This window comes from Notolabrus celidotus, chromosome 13, assembly GCF_009762535.1.
Source record: "Notolabrus celidotus isolate fNotCel1 chromosome 13, fNotCel1.pri, whole genome shotgun sequence".
Lineage (NCBI taxonomy): Eukaryota > Metazoa > Chordata > Actinopteri > Labriformes > Labridae > Notolabrus > Notolabrus celidotus.
This window is the reverse complement of record NC_048284.1, coordinates 5,601,603-5,621,870: the sequence shown is the minus strand read 5'-3', so window position 1 is coordinate 5,621,870 and position 20,268 is coordinate 5,601,603. Positions and strand designations below refer to the sequence as shown.

The following is a 20,268-nucleotide window of genomic DNA, read 5'->3' as shown; positions in this document are numbered from 1 at the left end:
TTTAATTTTAGTCCCATTTTAATCATTATTAGAAAGAAAGAAAAAAAAGAAAGAAAGAAAGAAAGTACTTTTAATTTTAGTCTCATTTAAGTCAGTATTAGCAAGAAAGAAGGAAGGAAAGAAAGAAAGAAACAGAGAAAGAAATAACTTTTAATTTTAGTCCCATTTTAATCATTATTAGAAAGAAAGAAAAAAAGAAAGAAAGAGGGAAAGAAAGAACTTTAAATTTCAGTCTAATTTCAGTCAGTATTAGAAAGAAAGAAGGAAAGAAAGAAAGAAAGAAAGAGGGAAAGAAAGAACTTTAAATTTTAGTCTCCTTTTAGTCAGTATAAGAAAGAAAGAAAGAAAGAAAGAAAGAAAGTACTTTTAATTTTAGTCTCATTTTAGTCAGTAAAATAAAGAAAGAAAGAGAGAAAGAAAGAAAGAAACAAACAAACAGTGACAAAGAAATAAAGGAAGAATATAACAAGTAAGGAAGGAAGGAAGGAAGAATACACGAATGCATTCCTAAACTTGGGGGACAAGAAGATGAAAGAAGGATAGATAAAAGGAAGATGAGGGTGGAAAACAAGTGGAGAAAAACGGAGAGATGGATGAGAAAGACAGAAAACAGGAAACAGTTTGTGTTTTAGGGCAGTTTTGTTTTAGTCTGTGGTACTTTTAATTTTAGTCTCATTTTAGTCAGTGTTAGAAAGGAAGGAAGGAAGGAAGAAAGGAAGGAAGGAAAGAAGGAAGGAAGAAAGAAAGACAAAGAAAGAAAGAAAGAAAGACAGAAATAAAGAAACAAAGAAAGACAAAGAAATAAAGGAAGAAAAAACATGTAAGGGATGAAGGAAGGAAGATTACACTAATACATTCCTAAACTTTGGGGACAAGAAGATGAAAGAAGGACAGATAAAAGGAAGATGAGGGTAGAAAACAAGTGGAGAAAAATGGAGAGATGGATGAGAAAGACAGAAAACAGGAAAGGGATGGACGACAAGTTGAACACAAGTTGAAAAATTCAGGAGGAAGAGAGGAACAGGTGAAATGATAACATCAAGGAAAAGGAGGAGAGTAAAAAAGGGTAAAGAAGGGAAGGAAGGAAGGATGGAAGAAGGAGAGGGAGACAGAGAAATGATGTGGATCAATTGTGTGTAAAAGCATTACATTGGAATCCATCACATTTCACCTCTGCCTGTTGACACTGTGGCAAAACAACAAAAATCTGGATGTGTGAATACAGCAGGTGTTGAAGATCACCACTTTCTTTGGATGTTTCAAAGCTCAACATCATCTGGCAGATCATCCTGGTAGGAAACTCAAAAAGTGACAACACACACTTCTTCAGGTGCTTTATTAGAATCTCTTAAAGAGGTCAGGACCGTTCAGTCGTCTCCGTATCGTTGCCACCGGCCTCTCTGGCTCCATAACCCTGTCAGCGGGGATTTACAGCTCATTGTCTCTCATTATGAAAATGTGATATTACACCTGGAGCCCCTCTGGCTGTTCTCGGCCTTTGGACTTGTGCAGAGTCATGGTTAAGGAGCGGGGCCTCATCATCCTGCAGGTCCAGAGAGGAGGAGGAGGAGGAGGAGGAGGAGGAGGAGGAGGAGGTCCTGAATGAGGAAGAGGTGTTCAGGAAAAGAAGGAGTGTGAATGAGTAAATATGATCAGGATAGATTACGTCTCTCCTCGGGGAGATGGAGCTGATAGCTGCTGCTGCAGCCTACTTCCTCTGTCCTCCCTCCTTTTCCTTTCCTTCTCACCTACATTTACTTGTCCTTTTTCCTCCTCTCTCCCTTTTTTCATCCACTTCTCTCCTTTCATCCCCTTTTCTTTCATCTTTATTTCTTTCATCCCTTGTCTTTACATCATTTTGTTTCTCACTCCTCATTTCCTCTTCTTTCCTTTTGTCCTTTCTACGCGTCATTTCTCTCTCTTCCTTCTCCAATTCTTCCTTCCTTCCCTTCTCAACTAATTTTTCCTCTCCTCCTTTTCTTTTGTATTATCATTTCACCTGTTCCTTTCTTCCTACTGAATTTTCTCTTCTGCTTCTACTCTTGTGTTCTTATTGTCATCCCTCTCTTTCCTGCTTACATGTCTTTCTCATCCATCACTCTGTTTTCCTTCACCGGATTTCTACCCTAAGCTTCCTTTTATCTGTGCTTCTTTCATCTTCTTGTACCCTCAGTTTAGAAACGTATTTTTATATCCTTCCTTCCTTCCTTTCTTTTGTTTCTCTTTCTTTCTTTCGTTTGTATTTTGTTCTTTCTCTCTTCCCTCCTTTCTCTGTAATTGTTTCTTTCCTCCTTTCTTTTGAACTTTGTCTTTCAACTTTAAGTATATTTTCTCTATTTTCTCCCCCGCCTTTTTTCTTTATATTTATTCTCTCTCTCATCTTCTTGTTCTTTCTCTATCTCTATTTCTGTTTCCTTATTCTTCTTTTTTCTTTCTTTCTCTATTTTATCCATCCTTTTCTTCTTTTCTTCCTTTCTACCTTTCTTTATCTCTGTTATTCTTTCCTTTTCCTTTTTTCTGTACAAGTCTTTTTTCTTACATTCTTCTCTCTCTATTTTAATTTTCTCCCTCCCTGTTGTCTCACATTCTGCTCTCCTTTTCTCCGTTCGTTTCTTCAACTTCCTCCCTCCTCCCTCCTTCCTTCCTTCCTTCCTTCCTTCCTTCCTTCCTTCCTTCCTTCCTTCCTTCCTTCCTTCCTTCCTTCCTTCCTTCCTTCCTTCCTTCCTCTCTTTCCGTCACAGTCTGAGGTCTGGTGCTGCTCTTGTATCATGACAGCAGGTTGAGATCAGGTCATCTGAAGGTTTGGATCAGACCAGAGTAAGGCCATGTGATGATACTATATGTGTGTGTGTATATATATATATATATATACGTGTGTGTGTGTGTGTTTTCCTGCTTGATGTCTGTTAGTCCATCCATGCTGAGAGTTTGATATGCCTGGGGCGAGAGTGGCCTACACACACACACACACACACACACACACACACACACACACACACACACACACACACACACACACACACACACACACACACTCTCACAGAGTCCTGAATTTAGAGCAGAAACAGCCTCGGGGTTGGAGAGGTAGAAATGGTATGAGGCCCTTTGACTCCTGACAGCAGAGTTGTTACTGAACATTTCCTAGTTTGTCTTTACTGAGGGATTTTAAAATGCTGTGTTAGTGTGTGTGTGTGTGTGTGTGTGTGTGTGTGTCCAGATAAATCTATTTGACCAATTTGGAATATTTTACTTTACTGAGAGATGAAATAATGCCCGCTCTAAAACACCTTTGCTCTTTTTTAAAAATCTGCAACAGTCCTTTAAACTGCGGTCTCTTCATTTCGATGCTCCAGTCACCCTGTTGTTTCTTCTTTTCCTCAAACTCATTTTCTCTGCTAAAGAAGTCAAGGCCATAAAACCATTAGGAACATTCTTCATCACACAGAATAGCAGACTACAATATTGCACATGGTCTCATTCAAACTATCATAAAAGGTGCACAAAGGGCTCAATGATCAAATGTAAAATCTGCAACTTTCAACTCATCAAGTCAGGATTTATCACCTGATGCCTCTGAATCATCATTGGAATATTATAATCTTCAATTTGATCACAGGTAAGATAGGCTGTTATTGATCCCTGGAAGTGTCACAACAAGTACAGAATAGAAATAATAAAAGTGGGTACACAGACCTAAAAAAAAGTAATGAAGTACAATGATAAGAATGCAATTTGGAGTGGGACAACATATCAACTTCGCAACATATTGTTGTCCTGACTCATGTGACACAGTTGATATTTGGCAGTTTGACTCTCCTGTCACTACTTCATGACACGTCACGGTGGCACTCATATTCGAGGGTGATGTGAACAAAAGTTAATTGGCTGAGGAAGAAGCCGACAGCTGCCAAATAGCAGCAGAAGACTGCTATTCTGATGATGTCAGACATCAGTGAGAAGAAGTTGAGATGCGCTCTTCACTTTCAGAACTAACAAGAAGAAAGAAAGAAAAAGCTGCTTCGGCTTTTTCTGCTGAGACGAGGTGAAAAGTGGAGGATGCACACAGGAGTCTGTGGCCTTCAGTTCTACATGAGAACAGCTTCTCAGTTTATCGGCAACAAGTGGGAGATGCATTACTATGTGCTAAAAACTAGAATAATGCAAGACACGGTGCTCATTTGGTGTAACAGAAGCTGACTGAATCAGATCTGGCTGTAGTTTTTGACATCACAGTGAAACCGACTGTAGCTTTTTTAGGTTCAGTCACACAGGTTAAGAATGAGACACATTTGTTTGTGTGTTAAAGGTGACATATCATGCAAAATCGACTTTTTAATGTTTCTCTACCTGAAATATGTGTCCCTGGCAAGTCTACAACCCCCCCCCCCCCCCCCCCCCCCCCCATAAATGAAAAAAAATCCATTCTGCCCCTGTTTTGTTTCTACACCTTTCTGTAAATGTGTGCTGAAACGAGCCGTTTCAGTTTTCAGTGTTTTTCATACGTCACAATGACATCCGGTCTGTAACAGGAAGTCAGAGCTCGGAGCTTGTTCAGCCCATAGACTGTATAAAATACAACTCAACTCCTCCTCTGTTCTTCATTCCCTGCTAACATGTGTGCTAACAAGGAGCTTAGGAGAGAGGCATGCTAGTTGTAGGCTGTCTTCATAAACACAAAGGTCGGTTTTACTCCCCACGTCTGCAGATTTGAAGATCTAGTGGATGATTTTTATTTATCATTGATAAGTGCTAGCGCTAGTTAGCATAGCCACATAGCTACATGTTCGTAGCTGTGTACCAAGACACACGTCGACATACTGACAAATAAAACGACAAGAAACACAAAATCTGTGACCAATCCTTCAGAAAGGTCCTGCTACAGGCGCCTCTCCATCAGGATCAGATTCTGGATCAGATTCAGAGGGTTGAAGTAACGTGATCTCTGAGCAGCCGTGTATATTCAGCCAACATGTTAACATTAGATCAACGTGCTGGAGGGCCGAGGGGATATCAACTTCCTGAGGGGGTGTGGTCAGAGAGCTCGTTCTCATTTAAAGGCACAGACACAGAAAACAGACCGTTCTGAGCAGGGCTGAAAAAGAAGGGTTTACAGGCAGACCAAAATCTGATTTCAAAGTGTTTTTTTTGAGCATAAACTTTAAAGACATGTTTTTGGCACCTCTTAGACCAATATATTTTGATGAAAAATAGTGTAATATGTCACCTTTTACAATGAAACACATTTGTTTATGTTTTAAAGTGTAAGCATGAGATGTGAACAGGTTTATATACACATCTTCGTTTAAAATTGTTATCTGTACTTTATTTGGGAACTATTTAAATAATTGCCTTTAACTAATAGTGTGTAATCTGTTCTGTATCATGTCATATTCATTATGACCTGTGCTGCTGACCTCTTGGCCCAGGTGACCCTCGTGAAAGAGGTCTTGATCTCAATGGGTATTATTTAAACCACCATGTATTCTCTTTTAGCTCTGTTTTGGTCTCCTCCAACTCCTTAGGGAAAATGTCTCTCTCTTAAGCCTCTTTATGTTCATAGTCTCAAACTCTCTCTGCCTCTCTGCTGTTTGTTACAGGTCAGATATTGTACAGTATGCATTAAGGGCCTGTTTAACTTAACAGCTGTCTGCATTGTCACTAAGCGATGCTATGAGCGGTGGCAGTGAACCGACACTGTAAAGTCCTGTGCACCTAAACAATTTAAAAACGCTCTGTAGGGAGTTGTAAAGAGCGGCTTTATAACTCTAGCAGGCCGAGGAGGACAAACATAGAGTACCGTGAAGAAGGGACTTGGGTGTGATGCTTGTTGTTTGAAGTCCACTTCCTATTGTAAAGCCTTTGCTGCGCTTTAATCCATAAAAATCCAAGAAAAGCAGCCCGACATTCATTTATTTGTGTCAGGATTTATTGTGCACTGTTTCCATTTCGCTCAATCTGTTGTGTACACTGACTCATAAAAATAAAGTATTTCTGTTGATGGCTGTGCTGCTGTGTTGGCAGATCTAACCTGCTCTAGTAATTGACTTGTGTTATTTTTAATGGAGCCATATGTTGTTCCTGCTGACTGTGGCACACTCAAACACATCACACACACACACCCAAACACACATGGTTTGACACCTTGTCATGATTCCTCTCTGGCTAATTCTCAGTCAGAGGTTCTGCAGCTTATGTTTGCTTTCCTTCTCCAATAAACAGAATCTTACCGTTTTAATTTATTTACAAAAAATGTAAAAAAGAAAATGTGTTGTCTCATCTAAGGATGTCCCGATCCTGATCTCAACTATCAGACTGGAACCCATCTGGGCATTTTCTAATTGATCGTTGATCGACATTTGAGCCAATCAGCTCATCCGATCATTTACGTCCGCTGTCACTGAACACAATTTGTAGCTGAAGGCTACGCGCAAGTGTAATTTAGCTTTCTGAGTCCGCTTAAAGCTGGTGTTGGTAGGAATGGTGTAAAAAACATTACTTTTTTTCTACTTGGTTTGGAGAAAAGGTCATAATACCCATCAGTACTCATCTGTAAGTGAAGCAATTTCAGATTATGGTGAAATCCCTGTATTTTCCAATGCCTTTGTATCAACCAATGTTATTATTCCCCTTGTTCCTGTTATCACGGACCAATCAGAACTACTCTCCAACCCTCTGTCCTGATTGGTCGAGTGGCGGCCCCACTACGTCACCCTTATTGGCTGGGAAGCCACTACTTCCTCATAGAACGTGTACAACGATATTTTGTGGGCGGGTTACGACAGCAGAGAGGGGAGAGGAAGTGTTGACATTCGAAATCTCTCTCAGAACTGATGTTTATATCACGACTACCAACAGCAGCTTTAACTGTGTATAGATAATGAAAAAATGATAAATGGGACATTAATGCAGAACTCAAGCCATGATTTACATTTTATTGTAGAACTCACATGTGCAAAAAAAAGCATCTGCTTTACACAGATTATGGTTCAAAAAGGCAAAAACATAAACCAAACACAGGACAGTCTGTTTCTTTAGCATTAGCATCCTTGTACCTAGTGGCAGCTGCCGTTCTCTATACCGCCATGCCACTACGTAGCTAGTGGCATGCAACCGGGTGTGTTAAAGCTGGGGTTGGTAATCAGATTTAGATACACTTTTTGTTATACTGGTTAAAATTATCTTTATGTCCTGATGGCAATCAATACATAATGTGTTCTTAAAAAAAAACCAAAAATAGCTGCTATCTACAGCCAGAGTAAACCTGAGAAAACACCAACCAATCACCGTTTTTTGGGTGCCAAAATTTTAAACCATTCAAATCCCGTCCTGCTGTTCTGCCCGCCTCCTGCGCGTACATTCCCTCGGTGTGTACTCCTCGTCCCCACCCTCTGCTTCCCCTGACTCTATATACTGCCCCTCTCGCTCGACCTCGGGCCTGTCCCCTCTGACCGGTGAGGTGCTTTGCTCAGGATTGTAGTCCGGATCAGAGTCTAAAAAGCTCACACCACATCTAGTAAGTCGTACAGAAATGTAGATGTACTGTAGCGTCCGTCCGGACGCTGTAGGGATGACGAGCCGATTCGTGAACAAGTTGAGTTTTAATAACCGGTCACTGTCGGCCGTGATCACGTCAACCAACAAAACAACAATCAATGTTTGAATGAATGAAAAACTTCTCCTCTCCTCTCTTCCGCTCACACACTCTACACCTCTCCTGATGCCTTCACTGACTGTCAACACTGTAGGAATTAAGAACATCTACACTGAGCACGTTGAACAAACAGTAGAGCTGTTACAGTATTATATATGTGTTATAACTTTTCTCCTGATATCGTGTCATCGGTACAACTGGATAATGCTAACATGACAGTTGTGAGTGCTAACAGCAGCCATGTTTGTTTGTGTTTTTAACTTTCACTATGATAATGTTTTGGTCAGCCAGATGTTGCCGTTGTGAATCATGCTATGTCTCGTGAGAGTTGCATTCAGGGCAGCCTTGGATTTAAACCTTCTATAATGCATGCACACCAGTTTCTTGGTTTCATTCTGCAGAGCTTGTGAGACAGATTATGAGTTTTGCAACAATGCTAGCTGGATTAAGTTGAATGAAATAAACATAAGACATATTTTAGTTATTTTTTTAACTACTTCTTTTTGTTAACCATCCTATTATCCTTGGGGTCAATTGGACCCCATTCAATGTTTAACATCTATAAATTAAAGACTAACATCATTTGTTTGGCTTCATATTTCATGAATTTTCCTAATTTAATGGGGACAACTGGGAAAACAAAATTAAAATGTTGACATGTTCCAATTTCCTGTGCAAAAAAAATGATGCATCGGTGCTCCTTGTGGTCAATTTGACCCCAGCATGTTTCAGCTGTATAATACATAAGAAAATACAACATTTTACACATTTGTTTTAGTTGTTTTGGATGATATTGAGGTCACTATAACATACATTTGTACAATCTAAATGAAACATAAAGTACCAGAAACATAAACCTAGGTAACAATCAGTTTCTGGAGGCTTAAATTGCTGGGGTCAAATTGACCCCAAGGATAAAAGATGTTAGTAAATTTGAGGGTAACAGGAGGGTTAAAGGGAAAAAAGTGTGTAGCTCAACTCTCTTACCTCTTGTGCAACTATTATCCAGGCAAACTTGGACTTGGAAGGGACTTGATATCCGCAAATATTCAATATAAAAAAATCAGATGGAGATCGGGGGCCAAAAAAGCTGATGGGGACATCCCTAATCTTATGTATTGTCCATCAGGAGCAGGTTATTATTAGTTATATGTGTTGGCTCAAAAAGTCCAACTCATGAATACCTAATTCTTTGACGAATAAGTTTCCAAACTGTAAATATTCATACAAAAAGTTTTCCAGAGTCTCTCCAACTCTCTTCCACACTTCCTCCAGGAACCTGAAGTTAACCAGAAACCACAAAAACACAAAACTTTGTTCACATTTCTCAGTTTGAGAATAAAAACCTGTCAGTGACTCCTGGAAGCACATGTAGTGAAATCCTGGCATTTTATTTAGAAATCCAAACGTGAGATTCTTCTCCCTGCTCGCGCTCTGTGATGTGATGACAGCAGTTTGTCTTACCGCCAACTTCTGTTTCTATTTGTGACGTGCTCAGTGTGTGTGTGTGTGTGTGTGTGTGTGTGTGCATGTGCGTGTGTGTGTGTGTGTGTGTGTGTGTGTGTTTACATGTGGGCTCGTGCACGCACCATCGCCACTGTCTCCTGTGACCCCGTCTGCTATCTCCTGACAGCCCCCTTGTTGTTTTGTTTATTTCACATGGCCAAGTATTTGTTCCATATGCATATGCATGAGCAAACACACACACACACACGCAGACACACAAACACCAAACACACATATGCACACCAAGGCACACACCAGCACACTAATGCAATTTTCCCTCCACAGCACAAGCAATGACACATCCCCCCTCTGAGTGCTTCGGCTGCCGATTGGAAACTCACACACACACACACACACACACTCTCAGAAGTGAGCGTTCAAAGTTGTTTGTGTTTGTAAACGCTGCGGGCCGATTGTTCACGGCCGCTTCTGAGACGCTGCGAGTGGAGGCTCTGTGAGGCCCGAGAAAAAAGAAAGCACTTTAATCGAAAGTCTAATCTCCATTCTTATTACCTCCCACTTCTCTTTCTAACTGAGCTGTGTGTGTGAGTGTGTGTGTGTGTGTGTGTGTGTGTGAGTGTGTGTCAGATGAGCTCTGGCAGCTCAGAGGGGTGTTCATCTCCCCTCCTGTCACATCTGCACTTACACACACACACACACACACACACACACACACACACACACACACACACTTATTGGCCTGCTTTCTCGACATATGAACCATTAGCAGTGTTCGGTGCTGTGCTTGTGTTATCATGAATCCTTAATTTCTCTTAATAAAGACTCACCATCATGAGAACTGTTATGAGGAGCATGTTTTTATGACATTTTTACAGCCAAAGTCTCTTTTTCCCAGCAGACATTTGGGTATGTTATTCCAGGAGAGGCACATGTGTGGTTGCTGACGTTTGAAAGTGAGCACCTTTTTGCGGGCATTTAATCTGTGCATACTCCAGTCAGGGATTATATTTTGGATATCAATAACAGCATGTCTCCTCCTAATCTCCAGCTTAACAGAACCCCTGCTCAGGTCCCACGAGGCAGAGAAAATATCATGCCTGACATCCCGCTCGCTCCTCTGGATCCCAACTGTGTCCTCCAATAGAGTTGTGACATTCATGATAGAGCTTGGCGATATTGAAAAAGATGTTATCACGATAAAAGTTTTCATATCAGTCGATATTTATAACTATCAGGATAAATATCAGATCATTATTTCATTTAAAATTAAGGCAGATTTGTTGGCTTGTATCTGGATTTAGTTCTCTGATAAGCTTCTTGAATCCCTCATTTCTGGTAATAACAGGAAGCAGGTCTTTATTTTAAGATGTTTTCTTTTTTTGGGAAGATTTAGTTTGTAAATTCTTATTTTTCTCAGGTTGAGATCATTTGAATTTTACAACAAAGATATATCAAATTGTTGTCAAGAGTATAGTTTTGAGTAGTGCACTCCCCTTTAAGATTACAAAGTGTTACAGGCGGAGTGATGTTGTTTCCCACAGTGCAGTGAATGCATCGCTGTTATTCAGTGTCATGGTGGAAATTAAACGTGTCTGAGATGCTCAGAAGAAGTTGGCTCCTGCTCTTCCTTTAGCCACATCCTCAAAGTACTTTATATTTTATCACGTACCTATTAAGTTAATAGTTAAAGCTGGTAGTATTCGCCTTTCCTTCAGTGTTGCTGTCGCTCATTTCAGCTGTGTTTACATTCCGCTCCAGACGTCTCTAAGCCCCGCCTACCTCTCACCCTGCGACATGATTGGCTGTTCAATGCCTTCTTCTTCTTCTGTTTAATGTTGAGTGGTAACTAGGGTTTAAGACACATTAGTGCCACCACCATTTCCAGTGGTTAGGGGGTGTAACTACAGGTTTTATATATATTGAACATTTTTTATATTTATATTGAAAAAAATTACAGAATGAAAATTAACGTTATCAAATTATCGCCCAGCCCTAATTCACGAACAAACTGAATCTATTGACCGGCTCTTAAACATGAACAATGAGAGCCGAATCGTTGTGTTTCACACGGATGCACACACAAGCTGCTCCTTTGCTACTCCACTGAGTGAGACTGAGATCAGGCACGAGGGAAGGAGGGCAGCAGAGTACATGTGTGGTGGGATATGCAAACATTACGTGAGTTGTCCACACTGCCTTTACATGAGTGCCTCTATCTCACTAGTAACTTCTTAAGAAGAGGGAGGACACGCTTAATTTTCATCAACAACAATTAGCCAAATGAAATTATCAATATTACCAAATAATTACAAATCAGATATCCACCAGTAGAATATATATTGATATAGAAGTCTAAGATTGAATGATTCTGATCCAAATCTTACCCTATCATTCCTCCCAGTGATTATTCCCTACATAAAATTAGTCACCCCAGGATGGCTTCTTAAAAATAAATGAATATAAAAATGAGTCAGTCTTTGAAAGACACGACCCGGCTCCCTTCAAAGAGCTTGTCAGAGTCCAGGTCAGACTCTCCTCACTACAGTCTCTTTAAAGGTGACATATCACGCTTTTTTCGTCAATATATATTGGTCTAAGAGGTCCCCAAAACATGTCTTTAAAGTTTATGCTCAAAAAAACACTTTGAAATCAGATTTTGGCATGCCTGAAAAACCCTCTTCTTCAGTCCTCCTCAGAACACTCTGTTTTCTCTCTGACCACGCCCCCTCAGGAAGTGGATGTGCCTCGGCTCTCCAGCACGTTGATCTAATGTTTACATGTTGGCTGAATATACACGGCTGCTCAGAGATCACGTTACTTCAACCCTCTGAATCTGATCCAGAATCTGATCCTGATGGAGAGGCACCTGTAGCAGGACCTTTCTGAACGATTGGTCACAGATTTAGTGTTTCTTGTTGTTTTAATTTATCAGTATGTCGACGTGTGTCTTGGTACACAGCTACGAACATGTAGCTATGTGGCTATGCTAACTAGCGCTAGCACTTATCCATGATAAATAAAAATCATCCACTAGATCTTCAAATCTGCAGACGTGGGGAGTAAAACTGACCTTTGTGTTTATTAAGACAGCCTACAACTAGCATGCCTCCCTCCTAAGCTCCTTGTTAGCACACACGTGTGCAGGGAATGAAAAACGGAGGAGGGGGGATTCAGTATTATTTTATACAGTCTATGGGCTGAACAAGCTCCAAGCTCTGACTCCGTGACAGACCGGATATTGTTGTTACGTAACAAAAACACGGAAGTCTGAAACGGCTCGTTTCACACACATTTACAGAAAGGTGTAGAAATCAAAACAGGGGCAGAATGGATTTTTTCCATTCTCGGGGGGGTTTGTAGACATGCCAGGGAAACATATTTCAGGTAGAGAACCATTAAAAAGTCCATTTTGCATGATATGTCACCTTTAACGTTACTCTCTGATATCATGCTATGGCATTTTACCATGTAAACAGCACATCCAGTGTTTGTTCTTCTTCTCTGGAAATGTTGGTTATCAGACTCCTTTGTGTGCCTCAGTGTTTTTTGCAGATTGTCTCTTTAGTTAGCTAAGCATTGAAGCTAACGATCATGCAAAAAGTTGTGTTGTCCTGCTTTCAACGTACTCCATAAACAGCCGCTCCACAGTCCTGTTCGAGTTAGTAAAATGAGAGGGATTAAACATGTAAGGAAAGGAACACAGTGTGTGAACTGAAATGCCTTCAAGCCTCAGTAATCAGTCACACACACACACACTCTGTTCTGAATCTACACATACCCTGTTTCAAAAATATCAAACATGTCAGATACGATCGAAGCGGCTCAGATCAGTCCGTGGCTCCATCACTGTGACTGTCATCGAATCTGAGGACTTTTTCCCTGATGGATGAGCGTTGCCGCAGACTGAGCTTCAGATCATGGATTCCCAGTAGTCCAGATATGCTCACATCATCCAAACTATCCTCCAGCGTGTCCCCAGCTTGAATCATAAAGCAGGCTCATGGGATTCAGACGGGATACAGGCTAACGTTTTAAATCCTGCGAATGTTCTTAAAGGGTTTCTCTGCCATCCCTCCTCTCGTGATACGAGCTGGAGGTGCACAATCTGACCCTGAGCTTTCCAGATACAGAAGTTCAGCGGCTTAAACTGGGGAGCGACGCTGCAGGGAAATACTGAGGCAAGAAAATGGAAAGTGGAAAGTGTCAGTGTCAGCAGTGGGATCATATTTACATGCATACACTGATAAAGCACAAACAGCCTGAAGTTGGGTTTTTTACCTTGTATCTGTGCTTCCCTGCGCCGGACAAATGCAGCGGTATCAAAGAGCTGCGAGAGGAAGATTGTGGTTGAGCTGGTTTTACTCAGAAATCATGTTATGTAGTCCACTGTGAGGGGTTTTTGGTGTCCAACAGTGCAGTGCGCTCTCTTTGAGAGACAATGTGACTGTCCCTTTGAGCACAAAAGATGAACATAGTGTGCTGCTTTATATAAAAACCCATCAATCTTTATTTATATAGCACCAAATCACAACAGATGTCATCTCAAGACTTCCAAACAGAGCAGGTCTATACCGTACTCTATGATCTACTATTAACAAAGACCCAACATTAAGACTGGATAAGATCCAGTCCAATCTTACAGACAGGACTCAGTCTGATCTCATCTTAATCCACCATGAGCAGAGCACTTTGCAGCATTTAGCAAGTTACAGCAGCAAGGACAAACTTCCTCTAACAGGCAGAAACCTCCAACAGGACCAGACTCATGTTAGACACACATCTGCTGAGAACGAGTTGGGGTTGGAAAAAGGGATAGAGGGAGATGAAGAGAGAGGGAGATGATAGTGATGAGAAGGATAGTAGTAGTTGTTGCCACTGGATGCTGCCAGAGCACTTTGCAGCATTCTGCAAGTTACAGCAGCAAGGACAAACTTCCTTTAACAGGTAGAAACCTCAAGGAGAACCAGACTCATGTAAGACAGACATCTGCTGAGACTGAGTTGGGGTTGGAAAGAGGGATATAGGAGATGAAGAGAGAGGGTAGAGATGATAGTGATAAGATGGACATTCCTTGATCTGTGCAGCATCTATAAAGGACTCCTGCAGCATCACGGCACTTAAATCCCACACAGTTTGGTCTGAAAGACACCTGAGCGATACAAGCTAACTATGCAACAAAGTGATGTCTGATTTGACCCCTGTCGGCTTCTTCACACATGAAAATGTAAATCATGATTTAAAATTTGGTCTCATAGTAGTAGTTGCAGCAGCTGGAGTCTAACACATCCACAGCAGCAGGACGTCTATGGCAGCAAATCAGAGGAACCTACGGGACAAGGGAGCTCAGGGACTCCAGAGAGGTCAATGGTTAGTAACTTAAATGGGACAGGGAGAGTTAAAGTCAGTGATAGACAGAGAGGATCCCAGTGTGTCAGTTTCCCCCACAGTCTAAGCCTATAGCAGCATTACTAAGAGCTGGTCCAAGCCTTAGATGTATCCGCCTGCTTTGAGGTAGTATCTTAGATGTTGATACTTTAGCCTTGAGGTCCTCCATCAATTTAGCACTCCACCTCTTTAACATTTCTTGTCATATGATGGACACACATGATGTACAGTAGCAGCTGCTGATGCAGCCTCCGGCCTCTAAGCTCCAGATGAGGAGCGTGCTGCAGAAGTCTGGTCCACTCACTTCTTTCTCATTGCAGACAGATGATTATCTTCTTTCTTTTCAAACTTGTAGTTTTTACCTGAGGCTATTTTCTTGTACCTTCTTGTAGTTACAGAATACAACTTTTGTGCAACACCTGTAAAAGACTTTGAAGTGTGAAGCTGGTGGAAAAGTTCTGAAGACGTTGACTGGAGACAAATTGTTCGACAGACAAAATGTGTCTTATCAGAAACTTCATAATTGTGTTTTTAAACACACTAAGATGAGGTGAATCTACCCGGGAGATTTCTTTATGTGTTGAGAAATAACTTTTAAAAAACCGTCTCAGCTTTGCCTCTTTGCTTCTCTACTGTGAAAGTGTCAAACTGGATGAATACAAATCAGGACTCAGCTCCAAACGCAGGGCGAAGATCAGATCAGTGAAGCTTCCCTTCAGAAGCAATGAACGAATGAAACACAAATATCCACATGTAAACACAAAGTCTCCTCTCAGACGGACACACTGCTCTGAAAGTTGATGCTGTCCAATTACAGGCCAGGATCAATGGCCTTGTCATGCTGCAAAAGGTCGCTTATGTGAGTACACACACTCAAACACAGACAGACACACACACAGACAGACAGACACATACATTACCGCCGTCCCCGGCAGAGCGAGGTCACGACCATCCATCAGGCCGTGCGTACAGTTTAGTTCGGTGTCAGAGTAAAGATCGGCCATTTCACCACTTGCAAGGCTGACTTTTTAAACGCCCCTAAAAGCGCTTAGCTCGAGAAGACAACACACGCACACACACATGAAAAATGAGAGGAAATGAGAGACACTAGAGAAGCAGAAGCCACAGAAAAGAGGTAAATAAATCAAGTCAAGGTTGTGTCCGTACTATCTGAAAATGATAACGTCTGCATTGCAAAGGGTGGAGGTGGAAACTTTTAATGCATGCGAGTTGTTCGTCATTACCGCCGAACACTCCCAACACACTCCCACAGTGTCATTGGTGTGTTGTGTGTTGTGTGTGTTTGGGATCCGCTGAGGAGGTGAAAGGAGGTGAAGAGTAATGCTTTAAAATGCCTCTCCAGCTGTGCGTTGGGGGGGAAATGGAGCTAGCTGTCATTTGCATTCATAACTCAAGGACAAGAGTAACATTAACCAAGCGTGAGGGATCATTCTGACGGCACACACACTCTCGGATACACACACGGCTGGTGTTACAATACAAATGAGGGCTTTCTACAGGCTTTATGGAACCAGTGTAGCTGGAATGTTAATGTAACCTTATTAAACCCCTGGAGACAAGAAGTATGTTACCGACATAAAGAAACTAAAGGAGAAGAAACTGCTGAAAGTTTTAATACATGGAGCAGAAGTGTGCAGGAGGGGCTGGAAACATGATAAAAAAAAACCTAAAAAAGGAATTAATGAATTTATAATAATAATAATACAAATTAATATTATTAGTAATAATAATTTAAAAAATAAAGAAAGAAAATAATAATAATAATGATAATGATGATAGTAAGAAAAAATCTAGTAATAATAGTAATAATATGAATTTGAGAATATGAATAATAATTTAAAAAAACAAGAGAAATAAGAATATAAATGATAATAATACTAGTAATAATACTAGCAATAATAATAATAATAATAATAATAATAATAATAATAATAATAATACAACTGTTATTTGTATAGCAATTTTCAATACAAGCAACAAAAGTAAAAATAGACAATAAAAGTAGAAAGGTAAAATGTTAAAAATTAGAATAATGTCACAAAATAAAAGCTTTACCATAGAGATGTATCTTGAGTAGCTAAATAAAATTAGGGACTGCTTCTGCAAGTCTGATTTGCTCTGAATACTCCTCCTTGGAATCACAAAAGGCTTTACTAACACATATAACTGTGTATCATCAACATAGTGGTGGAGTTAAATCAGACTGCAAACCCAGGTGTGGAAAAATGAAGCCAATGTGGAAGCGCAAAAGACTGCAGTTCCTCAGGTGTCCACTTGGGGCTGGCTACAAATGTCATGGAATAACATTAAATGTGTTCAAGGCCTGGTACAACAAAAAGTTTTGGCCTATGATATTAATTTCTTTATTTGGTCACATTGTATAGGGGGTGAAATTGTTTAACGCATCTGTAACGGTTGGCTATGTTATTTGTTAGCTTGAGGCTAACGCGAACAGATAACAATAATATGATGAAACACTTTATCTATGTAGCACTTTTGTTGAAAAAGTTACAAAGTGCTACACAACAAAAATACAGAAAAATAAAAACAGTGAAGGTAGGACAGACAGGAAAAACAGGAAATCGGAAGGCAGAAAAATAGCCATGATTTAAGGGTTCATACGGCCTTCTTCTATTAAAAGGTTTTGAGCAACCATTTAAAAGCAGCTAAGGTTGTAGACTGTCTAATTGGTAATGGTGGAGAGTTCCACAGTCTTGAAGTTCTGACTGAAAAGGCCCAGTCACTGTTTGTTATAAGCCTTGCCTGCCATATCTTGCTACATCCAGCAGATGACATGGTGTTCATATTGCCATTGCCTAGCACTGATGGTCCCATGGAAGACAAACCTTTCCTGCACACGACTTGAGAACACACAGCTTAAGGAGTTCAACTTGAAGGCAGCATCATTTCCCAGATGTGCTGATAAGACCAGACAGAATATAATGTTCATATATTAAATTAGATATTAAATCTATGTATCCAGAAGGTCCCACACAGTTTGAAACAGCTCCTTCTTATTATACATAATAATGTTAGAAAATGTGGACTTGACTTGGATTCTTCTTTGGTGATTTGACTTCAACACTCAGCAAGGCACGACCAAAAAAGCCAGAGTGCTTTGATACCTTGGTTGATGATTGTTGAAGTCATTGCTGTGTTAAACTAAGCTTTGTTTTTTTCAGTATTTGATTAAATTATAGGGGCGTTGTTGGCCTAGTGGTCTAAGTGCACCCCATATACAGAGGCTAAAGTGCTCATCACAGCAGTCGTGGGTTCGATTCCTGGTTATGGCCATATGCTGCATATCTTCCCCCACTCTCTGCTCCCTATAGCTGTCCTATCCATTAAAGGCGAAAGTGCCCCAAAAATATATAACTTGAAATAAAATACCAATCTTTCTCTTTCGCCCTTTGCCCTTTAGTAGAATAAAAGTTGGACACAACACTGAAACCAACCCCAGACTCCACTTTATATGCTCTGTTTTATTTCCAACCAACAAACCAGATACAAAACTTTCTGGAGTCAGTAATGGATCAAGACAACTTGGACATCCATCATGTTTCCTCCGAGATACTTCTCCCTGAAATTGAGTGGGATATAAACATCACATGTTCAGGACAGAACTGCAGTATCCCATCCATCACACACGGTCATTCTCACAAACCTGACTCACCAAAAGGTTAAGCAACTCATCATTTGGACATGGAGGTCAACTCATTAGCAGTAAAAGACAGAAACACTCACCTGAGCAGATGTTACCGATGTGTCAGGTTCTTCAAATGCTATTTACGTCCAACACGTCACATCACATTTATGGCATTGTGTTGCTCTAAAATGCAGAAAGAAGGACATGTTACGCAATAAAACAAATCAAAGACAAGGAAAAGACACAGAGAGGTTTGATCGTACGCTTAGCCGAGCAAATTGTCTCCCGTTTATCCCAAACACAGATCACAGTCCAGTTAAAGGGAGGAAGAAGATGAAAAGAGATCCTGAAACACAGAAAGAGAGCCGCCGAGAGTTGAACAAAGTGAACATTAAGAGGTCAGATATTGTATAATTAATCAGAGCTCTGCGAGGAGGCAGCTGTGTATGAGTCTCAGAGATGATGAAACATTAATGCGCACACATACTTAGACAGACTCACTTCCTAATAAGTAAAGAGCACAGAGCCTTTATCCAGCGTCTCTGCTCTCTCTCTGTCTGCCTCCAGGTTTACTTTTCACCACGGACAATTTAGCAGACATTTAAATATTCTGATGAATAATAGCAGCGAGGGACACGAGTGAACAGAGAAAAACTTTTACTAGGATAAAAATGAAGTGTCTCTCCTTCTATGCTGATAAATAGGACTACAAAAACCCAGACTAAACTGTGTGTAGCTTGAATGTGGATCAAAAGGCTCGTAGATCTCAAGGTTGTGAAGGTACTTTGGAAACCACAGATCAGTCTATTAAACTTTGTCTATATTTGAATAAGAGAAAAGCTTTTAAAGACTTGCTGAAGGCCTAGCTTGCGCCCAAATGGCGAACACGCCAACAAGCCAGAAACATGTCAGTCATACGCAACGGCCTCTATGTGAAGCTTCCCTCTGTTTTCCATTAGTTGCCTACTTCCCTCATGGCTTATTGTTTTCACAGTAGGACATCAGGCTCATCCAATGAAGAGCTACAAAAGCAGTAAAACCAAGAACTCGACCAAGCTGTGTTGGGAAATTAAGCAGATAGAGTTGTGCATGAAACTGCAGTTCCGTGAGTGTTCACTTGAAGCTAGCTCTAAAAAGCCTTTTTTAAGTTGTGTTTTTTGGAATTTTCACCTTTAATCAATCAATCAATCATCAATCAATCTTTATTTGTATAGCGCCAAATCACAACAAACGTTATCTCAAGACGCTTTTACAAACAAAGGAGGTCTAGACCACAATGTGTCAAATTATGAACAGAGACCCAACTTCAAGACAGGGTAAGACTCAGTCTGACCCCACCTTAATCCATCATGAGCATTGCACATCGCAGTATTTAGCAAGTTACAGTGGTGAGGAAAAACTTCCTTTTAACAGGCAGAAACCTCAGGCAGAACCAGACTCATGTTAGACAGCCATCATGCCTCGACCGAGTTGGGTCTGGAAAGACAGATAGAGGGGAGTAAGAGAGAGAGGTGATAGTGATGAGACGAGTCGTAGAAGCTGTTGCCGCTGGAGTCCAGCACGTCCGTATCAGCTGGAGTCCAGATCGTCCGTATCAGGAGGACGTCTACGGCAGCTCAGAGGAATCTACGAGACAAGGGAGCTCAGGGACTCCAGAAAGGTCTATGGTTAGTAACTTTAATGGGACAGGCAGAGTTAAAGTAAGTGATGAAGGGGTTGGGGGGAAGGGGGTGAGCTAGGATCCCAGTGTGTCAGTGTGCCAGTTCCCCCGGCAGTCTAGGCCTATAGCAGCATGACAAAAGCTGGTCCAAGCCTGATCCAGCTCTAACTATAAGCTTTATCAAAAGGAAAGTTTTAAGTCTACTCTTAAAAGTGGAGAGGGTGTCTGCCTCCCGGACCCTGACTGGTAGATGATTCCAAAGGAGAGGGGCCTGATAACTGAAGGTTCTACCTCCCATACTACTTTTAGAGATTTTAGGTACAACTAGCAAGCCTGCATGTTGGAGCGTAGAGTTCTAGAGGGGTAATAGGGCACTATGAGCTCTTTAAGATACGAGGGTGTCTGATTTTTAAGGGCTTTGTAGGTTAAAAGAAGGAT

The 20,268-nt window shown here is 40.9% G+C and overlaps 1 protein-coding gene and 1 long non-coding RNA gene across 2 annotated transcripts in view; one reads left to right on the top strand and one right to left on the bottom strand.

The window, feature by feature from the left end:
• LOC117823771 (exostosin-1) overlaps nt 1-20,268 on the top strand; it is a 316,856-nt gene that overhangs the window by 27,863 nt on the left and 268,725 nt on the right. The window lies entirely within an intron of this gene.
• On the bottom strand, nt 17,997-18,537 carry LOC117823774. Its single transcript, XR_004633495.1, has 3 exons — nt 18,434-18,537; nt 18,269-18,353; nt 17,997-18,104 (listed from the first exon to the last, which is right to left on the bottom strand). It is a non-coding gene; the product is annotated as an uncharacterized LOC117823774 (long non-coding RNA).